Below are 17,348 nucleotides of genomic sequence, written 5' to 3' on the forward strand. Positions count from 1 at the left end.
AAAAAAAAAGAAATATATATATATATATATATATATATATATATATGTGTGTGTGCCTGTATCCCACTTAGTTTAAAGGATCAAGAATTCATGTAAGGAGATAATTTTGATCCCTCATATATCCGGGTAGGTAAGAGAATCAATATCTAGCAGCCTTTCCCATCCTGCAAATGATCACTCACTGCAGAGGATAAAGGTGTATCAGTGTAATTTTGTCTTTGGTAGGAAGTGAGCGGAAACCTTTTTAATGCAGGCACAGAGGGCAAAAAATACCAAAAAAATGTCCCATTTAAAATTGCTAGCCTTTCCCTGCTGCATTCAATTTAAAAATGGTTTAAGTGGTACTTTAAAATGATTAGCTCTAATGCCGCGTACACACGGTTGGACTTTTCAGCTACAAAAGTCCGACAGCCCATCCGACAGACTTTCGACAGATTTTCTAACGACCGGACTTGCCTACACACGATCGCACAAAAGTCCGACGGATTCGTACGTGATGACGTACATCGGACTAAAATAAGGAAGTTGATAGCCAGTAGCCAATAGCTGCCCTAGCGTGGGTTTTTGTCCGTCGGACTAGCATACAGACGAGCGGATTTCTGGATCCGGCGGAGTTATGACGTAAAGATTTGAAACATGTTCCAAATCTAAAGTCCGTCAGATTTGCGACTGGAAAAGTCCGCTGAAGGTCCGGTGAAGCCCACACACGATCGGATTGTCCGCCGGATTTGGTCCAACGGACAAGTCCGGTCGAAAAGTCTGACCGTGTGTACGCGGCATTAGGTTTCTTTCACACTTGCGTTAAATTTTAAAGCAGCATAAAAGCGCATTAAGGTACCTATAGAGTTAATAACCCGTTCAGCTCTTTGGACATACTATGCACGCCCAAAGAGTGAACCTTTAGTCACAAGCTGGCTCCCGGCTTCAAAGTGAAAGTGGCGCGGCAGCTGCCGATCACTTTCACAGAGCCAGAAGCACTGTGCCTCCTCCAATGGTTCTTCTGCTCTTACCGGAGCCCGGGAACACAACCACCGCCTAAGGGAGAGCTCTGTGAGATTGTGGCAAATCCATACCTTGATCTCACATGCAAACAATGAAACCAAAAGTGATGTCACTTCCGGGTTAAAATGCACCATTTACTGGCCAGTACAGCCAGGGGACACATTTAACTAACCCGATCTGTGCTTGGTTAGATGGTGTGAATGGCAGGGGAGACATTGGGGTCTATTAGGCCCCTAATGTCTCCATAAAGTTACTGGTCCCCTGCCCAATGTTAACCCCCTGTTATCGCAATCAAGTAAAAAGCAATAAAAAGAAAAAAAAGAAAAGAAAAATGTTTTAAAAAATATAATTATAATAAAATATATTAAAATGAAAAAATAATAATAATAAATTGCCGTAAACCCGTTCCACCACAACCCTGCGCAAATGCAAGCCCAGAGTGCGCACGTGCATGTAAACCATGGTTGCACCACACGTGTGACATATCAACGTGAACGTCAGATTGAGAACAATAATTCTAGCAAAAGAGCTTCTAGTTAACATTAAACTGATGCGTTATAAAGGCTTTTAAAGCGACAATTATGGAGATATTTGGGCATCATAGTTTTTGGCGATATCTTAGGCGCACACAATTTTAAGACATTGAATGTTTGATATTTATTTACTTGATGCAACCTCGTCTTTTCATACTTTAACCAAAAATGGATATTATATTGTGCGTTTTTGCACTAAAATTCATATTATTAATTTTTTTCCTGCGTTTAATAACGTGCAAATATCATGTGACATAAAAATTTGCATCATCTCCTTTTTATTCTACAGGGCCTTTGCTTTCAGAAAATATATAATGTTCTAGGGTTTAAATAAATGTATTGGCAAAAATTAATATTTTTACATGTATGCGAAAAATAAGAAAAATTGCCCTGGATAAGCACTTAGGATGTGTTCATGTTTACAGGTGTTCATGTTGTGTCAGGCAACACTTCTCAAATGCCTTGTGTGTTGTTTTTTTGTACAAGGCTAAAATGGGAAATAATCACCTTTGACGCTTTGCAACAGCACGCCATAGTCACGCTTATAGGGCGTACACACGGTCGGACTTTGTTCGGACATTCCGACAACAAAATCCATGGATTTTTTCCGACGGATGTTGGCTCAGACTTGTCTTGCATACACACGGTCACACAAAGTTGTCGGAAAATCCGATCGTTCTGAAAGCGGTGACGTGAAACACGTACGTCGGGACTATAAACGGGGCAGTGGCCAATAGCTTTCATCTCTTTATTTATTCTGAGCATGCGTGGCACTTTGTCCGTCGGATTCGTGTACACACGATCGGAATTTCCGACAACGGATTTTGTTGTCGGAAAATTTTATCTCCTGCTCTCCAACTTTGTGTGTCGGAAAATCCGATGGAAAATGTCCGATGGAGCCCACACACGGTCGGAATTTCCGACAACACGCTCCGATCGGACATTTTCCCGTGTGTACGGGCCATTACAGTGCATTTCAATAGAAGTGAATGGAGGCAGTTGCAAAGCGTCAACGCTTGTCAAACTCTGCAGGCAGCGTTGATTTTGCCTTGCAGCAACGCTAACACTGCAGTGTGAACACATCCATCCACTCCCTATTGTAACAATTTTGTTAGGACATCAGAAACAGGGAACAGGGAGACAAACAAGGGCCTGTGCTTGTTACTGTACTGTTTTATCCAGTTCACATTGTATCAATCAAAGATTGGTTTAAAATATTGTGTTATGGATTTGCTACAATTATAGTCATGCTATGCACTCTTTTCAAGTAAATCTACCACACTGCATGTGCTAGGCAAAGTAATAGGCTCTCCTTATAGCCCATTTCCTCTTCTATAAACAATTACCTTCCCTATGCTATCACTCGGTTTGCCAAGAGTAGTCATTGGTAATACCTTGCACTTCTGGTTATGGGTGAGCAGATGGCCTTCTATATTTCCTCTGAATTTGCATCATTTCGTGAGTGACCAATTTTCAGGCTTAATGTGGTTGTAAGCCCTTACATATACCCAGTGAAGGGACTGGCCTCAGGTGATACACAGAGATTAAACAAATCCTCCTCCATAAGTTGTACCTGTCTATCAGCAGTCTTCTCTTCATTTGTTCAAAGTGCAGAGAGCTGAAATTACACTCAGCAGAACTCAATGAGGAGAGCTGTGCAATTTAATTGGAGTGGGGGGGGGGGGGGGGGCCCAGCTAACAAGAATAGAGCCAAGGCTGCAATCTGCTGGTGGTCCCTCCCCTGGTACCATTTTTCTTTTGGTGTCAGGAAAACTCATGATGATAGCAGAGGAACAAAGCAGCAGACAGAAATGACACTAATGGCGCGTACACACGAGCGGACTTTTCGACCGGACTGGTCCGACGGACCGAATACAGCGGACAATCCGACCGTGTGTGGGCTCCATCGGACCTGCAGCGGACTTTTTCGGTCGAAAATCTGACGGACTTTAGATTTGGAAAATGTTTCAAATTTGTCCCACGGACTCGAGTCCGGTCGAAAAATACGCTTGTCTGTAGGACGAAAACCGACGCTAGGGCAGCTATTGGCTACTGGCTATCAACTTCCTTATTTTAGTCCGGTCGTACGTCATCACGTACGAATTCGTCGGACTTTGGTGTGATCGTGGGTAGGCAAGTCCGTTCGTTAGAAAGTCCATCGTAACTCCGTCGGAAAGACCATTGGACCTTTGATACCGAAAAGTCCACCCGTGTGTACAGGGCATTAGTGCTCTTAATTGAGACAAGTACACACTATAGAGGGATATTCTTTGTTCATATTTCATGTCTGAGGTTTACAACCACTTAAAACACTGTTATATGGAGACAGGATGGAAGGTCCCTTGCTTTGTGTAAGATGTGACACAGACTGATATGGAGTACACACAGTGGAAGGGAAAGGACACAGCTGGAGCTCCACTTTAAAAGCCTAACTCCACGGTGGTACCACCCTTTTTTGCCTCATTCCCCAAACTTTAAAAAAAAAAACATGTATACAAACCTATTTTCATGAGTTCTTGTGTCAAGTCGTGCCACCTTATGGTTCCTCTATCAAATCTGAAAGTGGGCTGTCCTATAAAAAGTAGAGAATATTGTTCCCCGTTAGCCCAGGGAAGCTTGCTGAGATAGCCCAGGGGTTATGTTCTTCCTGTCCTAGATTCACAGTAGTGGGATTATTGACTTTGATCATTTAGTCCAGAAGAAGGCTGGTGCTGAATTGAAGAGCAGTGACTATGGGGTCAATTCACTAAAGGATTGCGAATGAAGGTCACTTGATTAATTTTTCGGAAATACTGCATAAGAGTCAAATTTATCAACATAAAATAGCAAGGTAAACACCGCAAATTTTAAATAAATAAAATGAATTGTTAAAGTCAATTCACTAAAGAACATACGCATTCATTTTTTATCACCTGCCAGTAGGCAGTCCATATTCTAGCTATGCTCAAAATAACGAGGGAAACTCTGCACTGGCCAGTAAGTTAAAGTAGAACTAAAGGCAAAACTTTTGATTAGTTTTGCATAGAGTGGAGAGGGATTAGAAAGTTTTTCAGTTTTTATTGCAGTCTGTACTCTTATTAAGGAGATTGAGCCTCTCTATTTGTCCAGCTTACCATTATCATTAAAAGTGAAAGTAAAGAAAATTCCAAATGTTTGGTTGTCCTACGAAAAGTAACAGAGGGGAAATCTTCCAATAGGGACACCAGATCTGGTGACCTGGGGGTCCCCAAAGAATTTCCTTAATTTGCAGGGATTTCCCCTCACTTCCTGTTTGGCAATGGGACAGGAAGTGGAGGGCAATTGGTCACAGATGACGAAAAAAAACCTGACCTTGCGCTATCCAAAATAAATTTTTAAGGCCTCATGCACACTGGACGTTAGAAAACTGTAGAATTAGTTTTGCAGCATTTTTTAAATTTATTTTTAGCAAAACTATACTCCCACAAAAGCTTGTGGCTCAAAAACGCTGATAAATGTGGAATAGTCGTGTTTTTAAACTCTTATCTGGGTTAGATCATTTTTACAGCTGAAAAAACTCATCTTAACGATAAAAGCTTAAAAACAATTAGGAAACAAGGTGATTCTGCGGTTTTCTGTGTTTTTGAGCCATAAGCTTTTGTGGGAGTATAGTTTTGCTTAAAAAAAAAAAAAAAAAAAAAAAAGATAAAAATATTACAGCTAAAAAACACTACTGCAAAACTCATTCTACAGCTTTAGCTTTCTACAGCTAACATGCTACTGGCCATTTATTAACGTCCAGTGTGCATGAGGCCTTAAACCCACTAGATCTGTTTTTTTTTCCATCCAGAAAACGCCCCTGCCAAAAAAGGCTGGTAACAGCCAATGTGTGCATGGACACATAGGATAACACACTGGGGAGTTTATTGGCTGCAGAAATAAATTGCTGTAAGCCAAGAACAGCAGCTGTAAAAAGTCCAGTGTGCATGAGGCCTAAAAGTATACAATGTCTCAGTGTTGAAATGTGTTGAAATGTTCTGCCCCAAGCTCAGGAATAAAAATTAATTGTTACATTTCACAAAAGGGAGATCATTCAGCATGTTTTCACAAGAAACAGAACTATCTTCCTCTTGTAGTGTTAGCGTGTAAAAAAAAAAAAAAAAAAAAAAAACAAATTGCAAAAAAACAACTCCAAAAATAACTCTAGATTTAAGTGACAAATATTACAAAACATAAATATTTCATGCATTTGGTAAATAACGCATATTTTTTAGTAAATTAGCTACTACTGAGATTAATACCACATGAGTTATTTTAACTCAAAAATTTAATGCAGTATTTATCTCTTAGTGAATTGACCTCTCTGTGTGGAACTGCGCTTTGAAATTGCTGTGAAATGTATAATTCAAGTCTAGCAACTGCTGATCCCATAAAGTCTCCTCAAAACCATTCAGTGGAACTCTCACTTAGCAATAGAACTTAGCAATAGAACTGAGTGGAGGGAACAGAAACACAAAAAAATGGGTTAAATAACCACAAATGCAATTTATACTAACTACATTAGAGTGACATTACACAATGTGTGCAGAAAGTAGGGACGCCACAAATCTCCAAGCAATTATATCATATAGAATGTATTAAACTGTAACAAATCTAGTATATCTAATATCCCAGTCTCATATGGCAGGCCAAGTTATTACAAACACAACTGGTCATAGATTTTATTAGGTTACCAGGAGAATACTGCAGCACTTTTGAAAGACAATCAAAAGTTCTCAATATACTAATTATCATTTAAAGCAGAACTCCAGGAAAACAGCTAAATACACAGTTAAAATACACCAATCAGCCATACCTTTATGACAGCTGACAGGTTAAGTGAATAACATTGATTATCTTGTTACAATGGTATCTGACACTTGGGATATATTGGACAGCAAGTAAGCATGTTGTTCCTGAAGAAGATGTGAAGAAAGTAGAAAAAAATGGGCATTTCAGCCCATGCTGACCTGTGTCCACGGACAAAAGTGCCTACAATGGGCACATGAGCATCAGAACTAGACCATGGAGCAATGGAAGAAGGTGGCCTGGTCTGATGAATCACGTGTCCTTTTACATCATGTGGATGGATGGGTGCGTGTGCATCACTTATCTGGGGAAGAGATGGCACCAGGATACAATATGAGAAGGTAAGCTGGCAGAGGCAGTGTGATGCTTTGGGCAATGTTTTGCTGAGAAACTTTGGGTCCTGCCCTTCATGTGGATTTTGCTTGACACATACCACCTATCTAAACATTGTTGCGGCCCAAGTACACCCCTTCATGGAAACGGCATTCCCTGATAGCCCTGGCCTCTTTCAGCAGGATAAAGCGTCCTGCCACACTGTACAAATGGTTCAGGAATAATTTGAGGAACACAACAATGAATTTGAGGTGTTACATGGCCTCTAAATTTTCCAGCTCTCAATCCAATCTAGTATATATGGGATGTTCTAGAAAACACATCCATGGAGGCCCCCACCTCACAACTTACAGGACCTAAAAAATTTACTACTGAGAGCTTGGTGGCAGATACCACAGCATACCTTTAGAGCAGGGGTCAGCAACCTTTTGCACTTAAGGGCCAGATTCAATGCATGTGAACGCATTTAGGGCCACATTCACCTGCTAATAAAGGAAGATAATAATCTGGACCCCTTTATATTACACAACCCTCGTACCTCTGGACCCCTTTACATTACACAGACACCCCCCCTCCCTGAACATCACACAGTCCCCCCATAATATGCTTTAAAATTGCGCACACTCATGGAATAGCGACAAACTACGGTACTTAAAAATCTCTATAGGTGACGTTTTAAAATTTTCTGCAGGTTACTAGTTTAGAGTTACAGAGAAGGTCTTTTTCTAGAATTATTGCTCTCACTCTAATGATTGTGGCGATACCATACTGTGCGTTCGCTTCTGTGCGCGAGCAGGGAGGGATGGGCCGCTTTAAATTTTTTTTCTTTATTTTATTTCATTTTTTTTTTACACTGTCCCTTTAAAAAAAAAATTCTGATGACTTTTATTGCTGTCAGAAGGAATGTAAACATCCCTAGTATTTTTAAGAGAGGGCCAGCAAGACCCCATTTTTCCTCATGACAGAGGGGCTTTAAGCAATACAACTTAGTCACCAATCCCCCCCCCCCCCCCAATAATGAAAATGAATAACCATACCAGCTCCTATCTAAATGTGTGTGCATGCATGTATGAGATAGGGCCCTTAGGTTGTAAGCGCCCTGTGGGCAGGGCCTGATGAGAATGTACTATATGTGAAACACCGTGTAAATTAGAAGAGAAGATTCACCTCCCTTTCCTAGTCCAAGCCCTGTTTTGCTGGGGATAGCAGGTGACTAATATAAAGACCAAATTCTTTATGGTAGTTTTTTTTTTTTTTTAAATACAATGCTTTTTTCTTTTTAACCACTTCAGCCCCGGAAGGATTTACCCCCTTCCTGACCAGAGCACTTTTTACAATTTGGCACTGCGTCGCTTTAACTGCTAATTGCGCGGTCATGCAATGCTGTAACCAAACTAAATTTGCGTCCTTTTCTTCCCACAAATAGAGCTTTCTTTTGATGGTATTTGATCACCTCTGCCGTTTTTATTTTTTGCGCTATACACGGAAAAAGACCGAAAATTTTGAAAAAAAATGATATTTTCTACTTTTTGTTCTTAAAAAAATCCAATAAACTCAATTTTAGCCATACATTTAGGCCAAAATGTATTTGGCCACATGTCTTTGGTAAAAAAAATGTCAATAAGTGTATATTTATTGGTTTGCGCAAAAGTTATAGCGCCTACAATCTAGGGTACATTTTCTGGAATTTACACAGCCTTTAATTTATGACTGCCTATGTCGTTTCTTGAGGTGCTAAAATGGCAGGGCAGTACAAAACCCCCACAAATGACCCCATTTTGGAAAGTAGACACCCCAAGGAAATTGCTGAGAGGCATGTTGAGCCCATTGAATATTCATTTTTTTTGTCCCAAGTGATTGAATAATGACAAAAAAAAAAAAAATTACAAAAAGTTGTCACTAAATGATATATTGCTCACACAGGCCATGGGCATATGTGGAATTGCACCCCAAAATACATTTAGCTGCTTCTCCTGAGTATGGGGATACCACATGTGTGGGACTTTTTGGGAGCCTAGCCGCATACGGGGCCCCGAAAACCAATCACTGCCTTCAGGATTTCTAAGGGCGTACATTTTTGATTTTACTCCTCACTACCTATCACAGTTTTGAAGGCCATAAAATGCCCAGATGGCACAAACACCCCCCAAATGACCCCATTTTGGAAAGTAGACACCCCAAGCTATTTGCTGAGAGGCATGTTGAGTCCATGGAATATTTTATATTTTGACACAAGTTGCGGGAAAGTGACAATTTATTATTATTTTTTTTTTTTTTTTGCACAAAGTTGTCACTAAATGATATATTGCTCACACAGGTCATGGGCATATGTGGAATTGCACCCCAAAATACATTCTGCTGCTTCTCTTGAGTACGGGGATACCACATGTGTGGGACTTTTTAGGAGCCTAGCCACGTACGGGACCCCGAAAACCAATCACCGCCTTCAGGATTTCTAAGGGTGTACATTTTTGATTTCACTCTTCACTGCCTATCACAGTTTCGGAGGTCATGGAATGCCCAGGTGGCACAAACCCCCCCCAAATGACCCCATTTTGGAAAGTAGACACCCCAAGCTATTTGCTGAGAGGCATGGTGAGTATTTTGCAGCTCTCATTTGTTTTTGAAAATGAAGAAAGACAAAAAAAAAAATTTTTTTTTTCTTTTTTTAATTTTCAAAACTTTGTCACAAAAAGTGAGGTCTGCAAAATACTCACTATACCGCTCAGCAAATAGCTTTGGGTGTCTACTTTCCAAAATGGGGTCATTTGGGGGGGGTTTGTGCCACCTGGGCATTCCATGGCCTCCGAGACTGTGATAGGCAGTGAAGAGTGAAATCAAAAATTTACGCCCTTAGAAAGCCTGAAGGCGGTGCTTGGTTTTCGGGGTCCCATACGCGGCTAGGCTCCCAAAAAGTCTCACACATGTGGTATCCCCGTACTCAGGAGAAGCAACAGAATGTATTTTGGGGTGTAATTTCACATATTCCCATGGCATGTTTGAGCAATATATAATTTAGTGACAACTTTGTGCAAAAAAAAAAAAATTTGTCTCTTTCCCGCAACTTGTGTCACAATATAAAATATTCCATGGACTCGACATGCCTCTCAGCAAATAGCTTGGGGTGTCTACTTTCCAAAATGGGGTCATTTGGGGGGGGGTTTGAACTGTCCTGGCATTTTATGCACAACATTTAGAAGCTTATGTCACACATCACCCACTCTTCTAACCACTTGAAGACAAAGCCCTTTCTGACACTTTTTGATTACATGAAAAAATTATTTTTTTTTTGCAAGAAAATTACTTTGAACCCCCACACATTATATATTTTTTTAAAGCAAATGCCCTACAGATTAAAATGGTGGGTGTTTAATTTTTTTTTTTCACACAGTATTTGCGCAGCGATTTTTCAAACACATTTTTTGGGGAAAAAACACACTTTTTTACATTTTAATGCACTAAAACACACTATATTGCCCAAATGTTTGATGAAATAAAAAAGATGATCTTAGGCCGAGTACATGGATACCAAACATGACATGCTTTACAATTGCGCACAAACGTGCAGTGGCAACAAAATAAATACATTTTTAAAAGCCTTTAAAAGCCTTTACAGGTTACCACTTTAGATTTACAGAGGAGGTCTACTGCTAAAATTACTGCCCTCGATCTGACCGTCGCGGTGATACCTCACATGCATGGTGCAATTGCTGTTTACATTTGACGCCAGACCGACGCTTGCGTTCGCCTTAGCGCGAGAGCAGGGGGGACAGGGGTGCTTTTTTTTTTTTTTTTTTTTTTTTCTTTATTATTTTTTTGCTTTTTTATCTTATTTTAAAACTGTTCCTTTTTTTTTTTTTTAATCATTTTTACTGTTATCTCAGGGAATGTAAATATCCCCTATGATAGCAATAGGTAGTGACAGGTACTCTTTTTTGAAAAAATTGGGGTCTATTAGACCCTAGATTTCTCCTCTGCCCTCAAAGCATCTGACCACACCAAGATCGGTGTGATAAAATGCTTCCCCAATTTCCCAATGGCGCTATTTACATCCGGCGAAATCTAAGTCATAAAATGCTCGTAGCTTCCGGTTTCTTAGGCCATAGAGATGTTTGGAGCCACTCTGGTCTCTGATCAGCTCTATGGTCAGCTGGCTGAATCACCGGCTGCATTCTCAGGTTCCCTGCTGAGACAGGAGAGCCAGAGAAAAACACGGAAGACGATGGGGGGGGGGGGGGCATTCTCTCCCACTGCTTGTAAAAGCAGTCTAGAGGCTAATTAGCCGCTAGGATTGCTTTTACATGAAAGCCGACCGCTGGCTGAAAAGAATGATACCAAGATGATACCTAAACCTGCAAGCATCATTCTGGTATAACCACTCAAAGTCGTGAATGCTGTACCTGAAGACAAAAAAATGGTTAACAATAAAGCACAGTAAACGGTAAAGTATAAAAAATTGCATACCTGAAAAGCAAACATGATAAAACATAATAACAATAAAACATTGCAGAATAGAATACAGTAAAAAAGAGCAGAACAATAGAGAGAATAGAGAGAGAGAGAATAGAGAGAGAACAATAAAACGACAACTATTATTTTTTATTTTATATTTTTGTTTGTGGTTTTTTTTTTTTTTTTTTTTTTTTACACTTTTTTTGTAACTGTAACTTTTATAACTGTAACCAGTTCCAGGTTCGGGTCTCTCAAAATGCGATGGCATCTTGGGAGACCCTGTGAAAGTGTGTCCTAGTCTGTGCAATGCTGTACCCTACGCTAATACTCAGCTAGTGAATGGTAGCGTTCAAAACATTCACCAATGCAAAGACCAGGATTGTCAGGACAGGAGGGACAATAATAGCGGGTGTCACGCCTATATCCGCGCTTGCTGAAGACACAACATCTTTTTTGGGGGGGTTCGTTGGGTAGGGGTACTCGGGAGGACATAAAGAAAATGCCTCTCATGCAGCCGACTGCATTTGGTTGGGGATGTGCATGGGGGAAGTACGGGCGCTGCAGAAGTGGTGGGTTCCCAATTAGGATTGGCGAATGCAGCAGGAAGGGCATTATGGGCACGACGGGCCTGTGTTTGTCTTCTTGGTGGCAGCGGGACACTATTTGTGCTTGCCACCTCACCAGCTTGAACTGCACTTATGGGACTCGCCACGTCACCAAGTGTTACTGCAGTGCTGGTTTGACTACGACCGGGGTGTACTAGGCCGCTGGCGCTTGCCAGTTCACCAAAACGCTACCAAAAAAACTGTTAACGATCGCAGGGATCAGGCCTGACTCTGCGAACGCTGCAGTTATGCGTTTAGTGTTTTGTAAGTGACAGTGATCGATCGATACTGCACTTGGGTGGGCTGGGCTGGGCCGGGCTGAGGGGCAAAACGCAGGTGCTAGCAGGTATCTGGGCTGATCCCACTAACACTGCGTTTTTGGGAACCCTAAACTGCTGGGGATGCCAGTATAGATCTGATCGGATCAGATCAGATATTGATCAGTTCAGATACTATACCACTAAGGGAGGTGTACGGTGCGTGCGTGGGTGTTAGCGCTACTGGCACTAACCTGACGCTGCCTGGGGCTGGTGCTTGCCAGTTCACCAAAACGCTACCAAAAAAACTGTTAGCGATCGCAGGGATCAGGCCTGACTCTGCGAACGCTGCAGTTATGCGTTTAGTGTTTTGTAAGTGACAGTGATCGATCGATACTGCACTTGGGTGGGCTGGGCTGGGCCGGGCGGAGGGGCAAAACGCAGGTGCTAGCAGGTATCTGGGCTGATCCCGCTAACACTGCGTTTTTGGGAATCCTAAACTGCTGGGGACGCTAGTATAGATCTGATCAGATATTGATGCGTTCAGATACTATACCACTAAGGGAGGTGTACGGTGCGTGGGTGTTAGCGCTACTGGCACTAACCTGACGCTGCCTGGGGCTGGTGCTTGCCATTTCACCAAAACGCTACCAAAAAAACTGTTAGCGATCGCAGGGATCAGGCCTGACTCTGCGAACGCTGCAGTTATGCGTTTAGTGTTTTGTAAGTGACCGTGATCGATCGATACTGCACTTGGGTGGGCTGGGCCGAGCCGGGCGGAGGGGCAAAACGCAGGTGCTAGCAGGTATCTGAGCTGATCCCGCTAACACTGTGTTTTTGGGAACCCTAAACTGCTGGGGACGCTAGTACAGATCTGATCGGATCAGATATTGATCCGTACAGATACTATACCACTAAGGGAGGCGTATGCTGCGTGCGTGGGTGTTAGCAGTACTGGCGCTAATCTGACGCTGCCTGGGGCGACGCATATCACCGCCGGGCGATCAGGGGGCTAAATCTTTATTCGGTAATAAACGGCGGGTGCCCTGACACTATAAAAAATAAACGAACTAACCAGCGTCACCCGTAACGGTTATACGGTGATCAGTGGTGAAAGGCTTAACTAGGGGGCAATCAAGGGGTTAAAACATTTATTAGGTAGTATATGGGGGTCCCTGTCGCTATAAAACGCTGACGGCGAACCTAAATATTTACCTCACTAACTAGCGTCACCAGCGACACTAATACAGCGATCAGAAAAATGATCGCTTAGCGACACTGGTGACGGGGGGTGATCAAGGGGTTAAAACTTTATTAGGGGGGGTTAGGGGGGTATCCTAGACCTAAAGGGGGCCTAACACTCACTGTCCTAACACTGTAACTGTCACAAACTGACACCAATACAGTAATCAGAAAAAAAAAAAAAACCTGCTTGGTGTCAGTTTGTGACGGGGGGGGGGTGATTGGGGGGGGGGGATCGGGGGCGATCGGGGGGGGGGGATCGGGGTGTTTTGTGTGCCTGGCATGTTCTACTGTGTGTGTTGTGCACTCACATTGCAGTCTTCTCTCCTCGGCCCGGAACGGAAAATACCGAGCCGAGGAGAGATGACATCATTTCCTCTGCCTCTGTGTACAATACAGAGGCAGGGAAATGATCCCATTGGCTGGGAGCGATCGCGAGGGGGGGGCCACGAATGGATGGCCTCCCCCTCACCACCGATCGCCGGGGGAGATTTGCCGACCGCCGCAGGCACCGGGGGGGGGGTCCGATCGGACCCCCCACCCGCGGGCAGGCAAGGACGTACCTGTAAGTCCTTTTGCCTGCCCGTGCCGCTCTGTCGACGTATATAGTCGTGCGGCGGTCGGCAAGTGGTTAACATACATAAGCACATTAAATTATGTTTTTACTATTCTCCTGGAGATCAGCTTTGACGGTTATAAAATTATCTTTCACCTGTATGTCTGATCAGGAGCTAAAAGAGTGCACACACAGATAGGGTCCCGTAGGAAAACCATTATTGATTCCTCTAATCTCCATAGTTTAGGTAATTTCTCAAACAATACAGAAAACAAAATGTTTTTATAGAAATGATATATAAGTTCCCAAATTTTGCATACATTCATTCACCCATATGTGTTTATTAAGGAGAAGTACATTCCCAGAGATGTTTTTGCCCGCACTTTCGCTGCCCAGCACTTATATATGAGAGTATCTTCTAGAGATTGAGATATCCTCTCCTGTCTCTCACTGCATTTGGGGGAGTTTGTGTTCATTTACACACGCTACATTTATACCCACAGTATACATGTGACTTTTTGGAGATTCTCCAATCATGAAGTTTGGCATAAGAATATCTTAAATAGACATCTTACACCTCTCCAAGTCTTGCTTTATCGGACATGCTCCTCTGGATAAACTTTGTGTATGGTAGGTGCATTAGACACAGAAGGCAAATATGAATATACACCTATCTACTATTTTGTGCATTACATAATAGTGTCTGTATCCCCCTATCCTGACCTACACTGTAGACTAGCTAACACGGTCTATAGATATCCCTTTCCCCGTTTTTGCTACCTATGTTTTTTCATACATTATTTATTTGCCAGGTGTATGCTCTCACTTTTTGGTAAGTTCCCTCTCGCAGCTGAAATACACCCTACGCACTCTCACATTGGGGCCACCTGTGCGCTGTTCCTTTGCCTCTCTCTGTGGTTTCTGGCCAGGCGTTCTGTTTCCTATTTGCAATCTGCGTATGCTTTTTTGTGTGTTTTATTTTTTTTTGAGCACTCAACAAATATTATAAGTATACATTTTGTTTTTTTCTTCTTTTCTGTCCCTCGAGTAACATATACAATGTGCATTCGTTTTCCTCCGAATGCATTTTCGTCCGAATTTCAGGTATTTTTGTTGCAGATTACGAAAACCGAAAGATCCGACATAAACAAATGCTTTATTTTCGTTTTCGTTGCGACAACAGTTCGATATAGATAGGAGATTCGACATGATGCTGACAATAACAATCTGTGTCTATCGAACCTGTGGTTGAACGTGCCTAACCTTAACTCTATTAGTCCAAGATTATTCTACATAGAGAGAAAAGATTTAACATAGAGAGGAAAGATCACTGCTGGAATTGGGTGGGGGAAGTAAAATAAAAATAATAATGATGATGAATGTTATTGGCCGATTGTAACCAAAGAGGAGGAGCAGTAAAATAGCTAGAACTAAGTACACACGTACAGCCAACTTACTTTCACTTATGATTTGCTAGCAGAGAGAGACACACACACTGAATCATTTCAGAAGACAGTCAATCTTAGCTGGTCCGTTTGTCAGAGAACCTGAATTATTTAGCAATTAAGCATAAGCACAGCAGCAGAACAATAGTGAAGCAAGCTACAGTTCAACTTAACTTTTTCATAATAATCTGCTGCTATTGTGTTAGTGTTGTGAACTCGATAGTGATACTAGCGTTGTGATAGCCTCAGAGGCTGCCCGTGTGTGTGTGTGGGGGGATTTATTATTACAGGGGGTCCCCGGATTACGAACAAGATAGGGACTGTAGGTTTGTACTTAAGTTGAATTTGTTTGTAAGTCGGAACAGTACCTTTTTTAAGTGCAAATCCAGTCTCAGAGACAGGAAGTGAACCCAAATCAATAGAGAAAGGCAACCGGATGGCAGGGGCGGCATGGTTAGTTTAAATATGTTTTGTTTCTTTTACTTTTTTTTTTATTTGTAGCTTGTCGTTTACTTTTTTATTTTTGTATAATTTTCTTATTTTTAATATAATTTTTCTTATTCTTTACTTAAATTAATAAAATAAAAAAAGTAATTAAATTATTACTGTATTTATTTTTTTTTATCAATTTTTTTTCACTTAACTTTATTGCTATCACACAGGACAAAACAATTCCCTGTGTGATAGCAATTGGAGGTGACAGGTTCTCTTTATTGACCCTGTCACCTCCAAAACAGGAGTCCTAGCACTGTGCACAGCTGAGCACAGCTCTCCCCTCTCACTGTTTTCATGGCGGCAGGGACAGAAGACAGCAGAGAGAGGTACATTGTATGGCACAGCAGGGAGATGGATGGTGAAAGCAGCAGTCCGAGTCCAGGCAGGCCGGACAAGGCCTCGGCCACGAAGGGTAGTTTTAGCGGCCTGGCAGGCCACCGGACCATACCAGGCAAGTGGATGGGCAGGCAGGATGAGAAGGGGGGCCCACAGCCAGGCCAGGAACGGCTCACTCCAGTAAGGAGAGGAAGATTCGGCCGGCAGTGAGGTCATTCGGGCCCCATTCGTAAGTAGGAGTCGTTCGTAAGTCGGGGACCCCCTTTATAGATTCTATATTATAATGCCATATTAAAATCTGACACAACGTTGGATGCTGCGCCCACCATTGCACTTGGAGATTAAGAAACGAATGTGAAAGTTGGCTGAGTATTGGGGTAGACTAGACCATTTAACATGCACAACGAAGATTCGACAAAGCAACGAAAAACATACAAACGTTGAATCTTTGGCTTATGGTGTCTGTCGAAAGTTCTAAGAAGATTTGACGGAGCAGCTAAACTGTACGACGCTGCAATTGTACTTTTCCGGTCAAATGCATCCACCCATAGGCTATAGAAAAATTCTAATGTTGGTTGACTAGTAAAATAATTAATAAATATAATTATTACTAGTCATACAACATTAGAATTCTACTACAGCTAGCTTGTAGGCGGAAAATTCGACCAGAAATGTACACGTACAGTTTAGCTGCTCCGTCAAATCTTCTTTGAACATTCGACAGACACCATAAGCCTTCAATGACAGATTCGACCTTAATTCATTTGGATTTTCAGACGAATGCAATTTTTAACAAAAAACGAAATGTATAAAAACGAATTTCAGGAGTAACTAAATAAATTTATTTTTCGGACGAAAACGAAATTCCGAAACAAAATATTTCAGTGTGCACATGTCTACTTAATTTTCAATATTGATGCATTAAGTATCTCTGAATACATATATATGTATGGGCATATTTGCACTAACATACAATTTTTCAGGACAAGCTTTCACAAGCTGTCACAATTGCACTAATACGGCTACAATCAAATCAAGTATGGACATATTGTAATGTACATTGTATTTCCTAGTACCAATAGGAATTCCTGAGGAAGCTGTAAACGCAAAACGTATAGTGATCCCTTGGTACCTTAATTTCCTGCAGGACCCCGATATGTAGGACCTTCTTTACAGACCTACCAGAGTCCATCATATCCATGGGTACACCCACAGGTTTTCCTGTGTTCAGGACACACCTTTGGGACTATACCATTGTTTACAATGGAATATTTAGTCCATATTCG

This window comes from Aquarana catesbeiana, linkage group LG02 (genome assembly GCF_042186555.1).
Source record: "Aquarana catesbeiana isolate 2022-GZ linkage group LG02, ASM4218655v1, whole genome shotgun sequence".
Classification (NCBI taxonomy): domain Eukaryota; kingdom Metazoa; phylum Chordata; class Amphibia; order Anura; family Ranidae; genus Aquarana; species Aquarana catesbeiana.